The sequence below is a fragment of the Pan troglodytes genome, chromosome 9 (assembly GCF_028858775.2).
Source record: "Pan troglodytes isolate AG18354 chromosome 9, NHGRI_mPanTro3-v2.0_pri, whole genome shotgun sequence".
In the NCBI taxonomy this organism is placed as follows: Eukaryota; Metazoa; Chordata; class Mammalia; order Primates; family Hominidae; genus Pan; species Pan troglodytes.
In genome coordinates this window covers 124,571,108-124,580,911 of record NC_072407.2, presented here as the reverse complement: position 1 = coordinate 124,580,911, position 9,804 = coordinate 124,571,108, and positions in this window count along the sequence as shown.

Below are 9,804 nucleotides of genomic sequence, written 5' to 3'. Positions count from 1 at the left end.
AATGCAGGCTGGAGTTTTCGGGGTGAAATGTCATAATATGGGCAGCCTTCTAGATGATTTGGCTAAAGAGAAGTGTGTGTGAGTAGAAAGAGTGAAGCAAGGTGGATATGGCAAAAACCTGCTGCTGGTGAATCTAGGTGAGAAAACATATGAGGATTTGTTGTATTATTCTCTTTGTATTATTCTTTCCAATTTTCTGGGGGTTTTAAAATGTTCATTTTTTTAAATTAAGAAATGAAAATGTTCAATTTAAAACAAAAAATTAAGTAATTGTGACTGAGCATGGTGGCTTGTAATTGTAAGCCCAGCACTTTGGGAGTCTGAGGTGGGCGGGATTGCTTGAGTCAAAGAGTTCGAGACCAGCCTGGGCAACATGGCAAGACCCTGTCTCTTAAAAAAATATAAAAAATTAGCCGGGCATGATGGTGCCTGTCTGTAATCCCAGCTACTGGAGAGGCTGAGGTGGGAGAATTGCTTGAGCCTGGGAGGCAGAGGTTGCAGTGAGCCGAGATCGTGACACTGCACTCCAGCCTGGGCGACAGAGGGAGACTCTGAGGAAAAAAAAAAAAAAGAGAAAAACAGAAAGAAATTGTGGCTAGGTGTGGTGGCTCACACCTGTAATCCCAGCATTTTGGGAGCCCGAGGCAGGAGGATCACTTGAGCCGGCGAGTTTGAGACCAGCCTGGGCAACATTATGAGACCCTGTTTCTTTTTTCTTTTTCTTTTCTTTCTTTCTTTTTTTTTTTTTTTTTGAGAACAACAAGAGCATTTAGCTCTTGTTGCCCATGCTGGAGTGCGGTGGCCTGACCTCGGCTCACTGCAACCTCTGCATCCCAGATTCAAGCAATTCTCCTGCCTCAGCCTCCCGAGTAGCTGGAATTACAGGCACGCACTACCATGTCTGGCTAATTCTGTATTTTCAGCAGAGACGGGGTTTCACCATGTTGGTCAGGCTGGTCTTGAACTCTTGACCTCAAATGATCCACCCACCTCGGCCTCCCAAAGTGCTGAGATTATAGGCGTGAGCCACCGCGCCTGGCCTGAGAGACCCTGTTTCTATTTTAAAAATTAGACATAAAGTAAAATAAAAAAGAAATTGCAGTTAAGCCTTTCAAATGACGGAGGACCTTGGGTCTCTCTCCAGTGGTTGTAGAGCCTTGCAGGAAAGACACTTCACCTGAGCAGGGGATGGTCTCACTCTGAGTGCCTAGCACTGGCCCCAAGGTGCCAGAGCCATCTAAGCTGCTTGGCTTCCGGTTCTTGGACTTTTCCGTTTTCACATCACCACGCAGGCGTCTCACAAATCCACAGATCCAGCTAGTAATCACTGGCTAAGAGCATCAACATGATTGGCCTTTGAAATCTGAGGAAGGTGGTTCTTCTTCAGGATGCTCACGGTCACGCAACTTTTTCTGTAAATAAAGGCTCTTGAGAACATCTCCAGGGAAGTGCTTTTCCCTGAAATGGGTTTGCCTCTCTCCCACATTACCCTTGTTACATACCACCCACCCCTCATTAGAGCCAGTGTTTTTAAACCTTTCTGTAGAGAAAAGAGTGCCCTAGACATGTGTAAATCTATTTCTGGTCCCCTCTGTTTTCAGGAATGTCACCATCCCTCGCCTCCTGTGACTAATCCATGCTGTTCCTCAGAGCCAATCACTTCCCCATTTAGAAAGTGGCTCCTGGTGAAGTTGCCAACAAGTGCTTCTCTGAGCATATCTGGAAAAAGTTCTGGGAAGCTGAGGGATACTTGGTCTGAGTGCTGAATGGCCACTCTGTGAAGTGGTGTGAGGGTTGTGGCTTGCTCTTATCTGTTCGTCTGTTTTGAAAATAATCACTCATTCACTTGTTCAGGATGAGTAACAGTCTATGGCGGATGAATAGTAAATAATTGATTTCATTTCCTGTGAATGTCTTCTGCTTGGGGCTCTGACTGGCAGAGAGAAGCATTCCAAAAATGTTTTGAGCAAACACAGTGAGTGGAGTCAGGCCAAGTGGGTAGCTTCCCAAGATGTACTGCTATGCTGGGGATGGCAGGGATTTAGATGTTTTCATTTCAGTATAGTTACATGAGATATCGATCTTGTTCTTTATTTCATAATCACATCTCATATATGGACTAGTAAATTGTTATGAACAAGAGATAGTGGAAAGAGACTAAAGTTAACTTGTCACTGGCTGGGCACAGTGGCTTACGCCTGTAGTCCCAGCACTTTGGAAGGCCAAGGCCGGCGGATCACTTGAGGTCAGGAGTTCAAGACCAGCCTGGCCAACATGGTGAAACCCCGTCTCTACTAAAAATACAAAAATTAGCCGGGCGTGATGGTGCATGCTTGTAATCCCATCTACTCAGGAGGCTGAGGCAGGAGAATGGCTTGAACTCGGGAGGTGGAGGTTGTAGTGAGCTGAGATTGTGCCACTGCACTCCAGCCTGGGCGACAGAGCAAGATTCCATCTTAAAAAATAATAATAAAATAAAAAAATAAAGTTAACTTATCACCAAGTGCATATCAGGTCGTTTATATGAATTATTTCATTTAATCCTTATAACATCCCTGTAACTAAAGTTTTATTTTTCTCATTTTACGGATGAGAAAAGCAAGACTCAGGTGAGATTTACCCAAACACAGTTAGTAAGTACCAGAAGCTGAAATCCACACTTTTCCACTGTTGTCTGCCATCTCCAGTAATTTGTAGTCAACTCTACTATTTTCTTGATACGTGATGGTCAAGAGTCCTTTCATCCCCAGATACAAATCTGGGCTATCTCCTTTTCCTGACCAGTTAGCACATGATCTTGGTGAAATGGTCTGTGGTGAAATTTGTTGAGAAGAATAAGAACAATCATTTTCAAGCCAGATTTTTGTTTGTTTGTTTGTTTGAGACGGAGTCTCGCTCTGTCCCCCAGGCTGGAGTGGAGTGGCGCGATCTCAGCTCACTGCAAGCTCCACCTCCCGGGTTCATGCCATTCTCCTGCCTCAGCCTCCCGAGTAAATGGGACTACAGGTGCCTGCCACCACACCCGGCTAATTTTTTGTATTTTCAGTAGAGACGGGGTTTCACCGTGTTAGCCAGGATGGTCTCGATCTCCTGACCTCGTGATCCGCCTGTCTTGGCCTCCCAAAGTGCTGGGATTACAGGTGTGAGCCACCTCGCCCGGCTCAAGCCAGATATTAATGAAGCCCCTACTGCTGCTTGTCTCCGTTAGTCTGAAAAATAAACTTGAATTATTCCTTTATTGTAGCAATCAGATGTATCATTGATTTAGGTCACTCTCAATCATTCTGAAATCAGTAGATAACAGGATATCACCAATTTTCTTAAGAGATGTTGTAGGGCTAGGAGCAGTGGCTCACTCCTGTAATTCCAGCACTTGGGGAGGCCAAGGCAGGTGAACTGCTTGAGCCCAGGAGTTCAAGACCAGCCTGGACAACATGGCAAAACTCTGACTCTACCCCCCAAAATATACAAAATTCAGACAGGCATGGTGGCACGTGTCTACAGTCTCAGCTACTCGAGAGGCTGAGGTGAGAGGATCAAGAGGTGGAAGGATCACTTGAGCCTGGGAGACAGAGGTTGCAGTGATATCATACCACTGCACTCCAGCCTGGGTGACAGAACCAGACCTCATCTCAAAAACAAAACAAAAAAAAGAGATGTAGACACTATACATCAATTCTGAAAAAATAAAATAAAATAAAACAGTACATTGAAAGGTAATCAAATAACACTTTTAGGAGGCTAGCACAGTATTTAAAAGTGTGGTCATTGCAATTAAATATCAGAGCCTTTCTACTTAGAGTAACACTATTACTGCTGTTTAAACTTGGAAATTGCCGGGCGCGGTGGTGGCTCACACCTGTAATCCCAGTACTTTGGGAGGCCAAGGAGAGCGGATCTACCTGAGGTCAGGAGTTAGAGACCAGCCTGACCAACATGGAGAAACCCCGTCTCTACTAAAAATACAAAAATTAGCCGGGCGTGGTGACACATGCCTATAATCCCAGCTACTCGGGAGGCTGAGGCAGGAGAATCGCTTGAACCTGGGAGGCAGAGGTTGCGGTGAGCCGAGATCATGCCATTGCACTCTAGCCTGGGCAACAACAGCAAAACTCCGTCTCAAAAAAAATAAAAATAAAAAAATAAACTTGGAAATTAACTTAAACTCTACAAACTTCAGTTTCTGTATAGGTAAAACAGAGATAAGAGACTATCTTCATAAGGCTGTGTGATTATGTTATTAAATAATGGAGGTCAAGTCCAACACAGAAACTGACACATAGAATACCTTGCGGACTTCAACTCAAAAAATGAAATGATGTCAAATCATGGTAGTGATAAATGAAGAAAATAAAACAGGTGAATGAGAAAGAGAGTGAAGGGGAAGAGGGCACCTTAGCTGAGCTGGAAGGGAAGGCTGGCAGCAGGGAGGTGATATTTAAGCTGAGGTCTGAACGTTCAGCAGGAGGTAGACATACCAGATGAAAATAACAGTGACGCCAGGCTTAGCTGGAAAAGACCTGAGTTCAAGTTCTGATTCTTCTACTTCTGACCCAGTTCACTTTAAACAATTCTGAATCTCATACTCCTGGACTGCAAAAAGATTTTTTAAAATGCTACATAAATGCTGAGTGTAATGGCTCATGCCTGTAAATTCCGGCACCTTGGGAGGCCAAGGCGGAAGGATCGCTTGAAGCCAGGAGTTTGAGACTAGCCTGGGGAACAAAGGAAGACCTGGTCTTCTTATTTTATTTTATTTTTTAGAGATGGTCTCGCTACATTGCCCAGGTTAGTCTCAAACTCCTGAGCTCAAGTGATCCTCCCGCCTCTGCCTCCCAAGGTGCTGGAGTGCTGGGATTAAAGGTGTGAGCCATCACACCCGGCTGACCCAGTCTTCAAAAATTAAAAAAAAAGAAAAAAAAAGTACATTGCAGACTGCAAAATCCTACAAACTCTGATCTAGTGCATCCCTCCATTTATACTGAAAATAAACCACTGTATCCATTTAATCATCCACTCATGCATACATTCCTTTATTTCCTCATTCATTATGCAGGGTTGATGAGCCTGAAACTGGACTGGCTTTGGAATAGCTCTCGTGTGTGGGGCTTTACAGTTATAACATCAATAGTCCTGGGCAGGTGGCAGTACTGTTGCCATTTCATAGATGAAGAAATTGGGAATCGCTTTTAATGATCATGGCTAAAGTGACAACATCTATATTCAAGGTAGTTGCCTGTCTCCACTGCCAGGTGAGAACACCTTGAAGGAAAGGATGTCATCAGGGTTCCGACTGGGGATGTTCGTTGAGGTGTCTTTCATCTTGTTAGCCTCTACATTGCTGGAGCCCCTACAAGCTCTTATGAGGTGTTAAGCACACACTATAAAAATGAAGAGAAGATGGCTGCAGTCTGGCTGGCGTTCTTCCTTAAGAAACAACGGGTGTGAAACAGGCCTTCCCTGGGGAAGGTGTGCGGCCACTTATAAATGAAGCCGCCATATTTTCTGAAGCAAACCTCAGCTCATGTCACCTGAAAATAAGATGCAATATTTAAAGTTGGACTGTCCCTAGCAGGGACTTGCTTGCTAAAAGGAGAAGTCATTCTTACAATGGACTTGGGTCTAGCTAACTTGCTAACTACCAGTAATACTGGAATTAGAATGGGAGACGGGAAAGAAAAAGGGAAAACAAAATAGGTACAGGTGAAAATACAGTCCAGGCTCATCTACCTCCGAATCCCTGAGTTTTCTTATTTCTACTCATTAAAACCTGGGGAGGACAGCTCTTTGCCTATTGTTAATATCCCAGGGGTAACAACTACACAATGAGAGCTGGAGCTAGTTTCATAGAAATGATCTATAAGGAATGAAAATAAGTGAATATCTTGAAATTCTTGACAACTTCAAATCTCCTGGGCCCATCAGAGGGGACAGAAGCCAGTTCAAGAAACCCCTAATTATTGTCCTTTGCTGTTAGTCTGAAGGGGTTTAAAAGGCAAGCTGGCCAGATGCAGTGGTTCACGCCTATAATCCTAGCCCTTTGGGAGGCCAAGGCGGGTGGATCACTTGAGGTCAGGAGTTTGAGACCAGCCTGGACAACATGGTGAAACCCCATCTCTACTAAAAATACAAAATTAGCCAGGCGTGATGGTACGTGCCTGTAATTCCAGCTACTTGGGAGGCTGAGGGAGGAGAATCACTTGAACCCAGGAGGCGGAGGTTGCGCTAAGCCGAGATCAAGCCATTGCACTCCAGCCTGGGCAACAAGAGCAAAACTCCATCTAAAAATAAAATAAAATAAAAATTAGCCAGTTGTGGTGGCACACACTACTTGGGAGGCTGAGGCTGGAGGATCACTTGAGCCTGGGAGGTGGAGGTTGCAATGAGCCAACATCAAACCACTGCACTCTACCCTGCGTGACAGAACAAGACTTGGTCTCAATATTAATAATAAATAAAAGGCATGCTGTATTCCCAAGGCAGGAGTGGAGGAGGGACAGAGGAAGGGAAGGGTGAGAGAGAGGAGAGAAGACAAAAAGGATGGAGACGAGAGAGGGATTGGCTCCTTTAACTGCTTCCTGTTGTGGTGATGCTTTTGCACTTGTACATCTGTGGAAGGATGTGAAGTGGGAAGTGTTTCGTAGTCATAAGAAGAGCAGCAGCTGGTGGGGGATGACGTGGGTCGATGGGTACTCTGGAGGGAAATGGCAGAGTACAGGAGGAGGGAGAGAACCCGCTAAGGGAGTGGTAGAATATAGAAGACTATCATCCCCTCCCATCGGGCCAGCTTCCTCACAAATGGTTGTTAAATGAAGGTGTCTGGCTCTCATTCTCAGTCCAGTCCAGGCCCCACTGTGGTAGTGCTTTCCTTTCTCCCAGATAAAAGGACAGAATTGGAAAACTCACTCTATGACCTGGAGCCCAGTAGAACAAATGTGAGCTAAACTATCCAGAAATCAGTCCACTTTAAATAGCATTTTGTGCAATGGTTCATGCCTGTAATCCCAGCACTTTGGGAGGCCAAGACAGTTGGATCACTTGAGGTCAGGAGTTCAAGACCAGCCTGACCAACATGTAAAATCTCGTCTCTACTAAAAATACAAAAAATAAAAATAAAAAAAATTAGCCGGGTGTTGTGGCACATGCCTATAATCCCAGCTACTTGGGAGGCTGAGGCAGGAATTACTTGAAGCCAGCAGGCAGAGGTTGCAGTGAGCCGAGATCACACCACTGCACTCCAGCCTGGGTGACAGAGCAAGACTCCATCTCAAAAAAAAAAAAAAATGGTATCGTGGTTGTGCTTTAAAAGGACTTCTTATTTTTTAGAGACACATGCTGAAATATTTGTATATGAGCTAACATGGAATCTGGGATTTGCTTCAAGATAGTCCAGTGGGGTAGTGACTAGAGAGAAGTGGCTGAGGATATAGATGAAGGAGGATTGTCCAGGAACTGATTGTTGCTATAGCTTGGTGAAGGGTACAAAGAGATTCATGGTGCCATTTGCCTCACTTTTTTGTATGCTTAATTTTTCTTTTTTTTTTTAATTTTCTTTCTTTTTTTTTTTTTTTTTTGAGATGGAATTTCCCTCTGCTGCCCAGCTGGAGTGCGGTGGCATGATCTCGGCTTACTGCAACCTCTGCCTCCTGGGTTCAAACGATTCTCCTGCCTCAGCCCCTGAGTAGCTGGGATTACAGGCACCTGCCACCACCCCAGGCTAATTTTTGATATTTTTAGTAGAGACGGGGCTTCACCATATTGGCTAGGCTGGCCTCGAACTCCTGACCTTGTGATCCGCCTGCCTCGGCCTCCCAAAGTTCTGGGATTACAGGCGTGAGCCACTGCACCCAGCCTTTTTATTATTATTATTATTTATTTTTCTTTTTATTTATTTTTTTTTTGAGATGGAGTCTCACACTGTTGCCCAGGCTGGAGTGCAATGAAGCGATCTTGGCTCACTGCAACCTCCACCTCTCAGGTTCAAGCATTTCTCCTACCTCAGCCTCCCGGGTAGCTGGGATTACAGGTGCCCACGACCGCACCCGGCTAATTTTTTGTATTTTTAGTAGAGACGGGGTTTCACTGTGTTGGTCAGGCTGGTCTCAAACTCCTGACCTCATGATCTGCCTGCCTCGGCCTCCCAAAGTGCTGGGATTACAGGCGTGCCACCGCACCCAGCCTTTTTTTTTTTTTTTTTTTTTTCGAGACAGAGTTTCGCTCTGTCGACCAGGCTGGAGTGCAGTGGCACGATCTCGGCTCACTGCAACGTCTGCCTCCGGGGTTCAAGTGATTCTCCTGCCTCAGCCTCCCAAGTGGCGAGGATAACAGGCACTTGCCACCATGCCTAGCTAATTTTTGTATTTTTAGTAGAGATGGGGTTTCACCATGTTGGCCAGGCTGATCTCGAGCTCCCGACCTCAGGTGATTCACCCACCTTGGCCTCCCAAAGTGCTGGGATTACAGGCGTGAGCCACTGCGCCTGGCCTTTGTATATATTTAAATAATATCATAATATAAAATGAGCTACATCAACACTGAAGGGCTACAGAATGTTTCCCCCTTTATTTATCTATTTAACAGAGGTGGGAGCTCTCTATTTTGCCCAGGCTGGTCTCAAGGGATCCTGTGCCCTCAACCTCCCAAAGTGTTGGGATTATGTGTGTGAGCCACTTCACCCAGGCTTTTTTTTTTTCACTTTAAAATGGTATCCATTTCTGAAGGAAAACATCAGCACGTTTTTGGGGACATAGAAGGACTGACTTTTGATGTTGAGAAATTGTTTGAATAGGATGTTGGCAGTACAGTTAAAAATGAAAAATTAGGTAAAAGAGATATTTTGGAAGTAAATCCACTCTTTCTAGAAGATTGAGACAACTTACATATGGGACATTAAGGAGAAATGTTTGAGTCTACAGGACTAAGAAAATGGTAATGCCATTCTCAGAAACTGGTTATTCAAGAAGAGAAGCTTATTTAGGACAGGAAGAGGGGGGTTTGCTAAATTTATTTCGGATATGTTGAAAAAAGTGTCATGGCAGCAAACTGCAAATATGAAAGTGGGACTTGACAGATGTAAACGCTTCTCTTTCGAACCGAAGACACACCATATACTCTACTACACTCTGGACCGGGGGCCTCTGTGCTCAGCACACTATGGATAGGGCTGCGTATAAAAACCACACACAGGGCTGGGCGCAGTGGCTCACACCTGTAATCCCAGCACTTTGGGAAGCCAAGGTGAGTGGATCACTTGAGGTTGGGAGTTCGAGACCAGCCTGGCCAACATGGTGAAACCCTGTCTCTACTAAAAATACAAAAATTAGCCGGGTGTGGTGGTGCGTGCCTGTAATCCCAGCTACTAGGGAGGCTGAGGCAGGAGAATCGCTTGAACCTGGGAGGTGGAGGTTGCAGTGAGCTGAGATCGCGCCGCTGCACTCCAGCCTGGGCAACAGAGGGAGACTCTGTCTCAAAAAACAAAAAACAATAAAAACAACAACAACAACAACAACAAACCACACACAGGGCCCAAACCAAGGCTGGCTCCGTGGGACCAGAGATTCTCTCAGTCAGCCTGAACCAAGCCCTAAACTGGAAGGCACCAGGAGCGGTAGGAACGGTAGCCGGCACCGCGTGTGGGGTGGGGCAAAGGGCCTGGAGCTCGCCTTATATACCCTGCATCCAGGAAGTTGCTGGCCTGACTTCCAGCCACCACCAGCTGTGTGAGTTGTCACTAGAAGGCAATTGTAACTGCCTCCTCTTTTTGGTTCAGATTACAAATGGTAAATAACCAACCCCCAAAAAGAA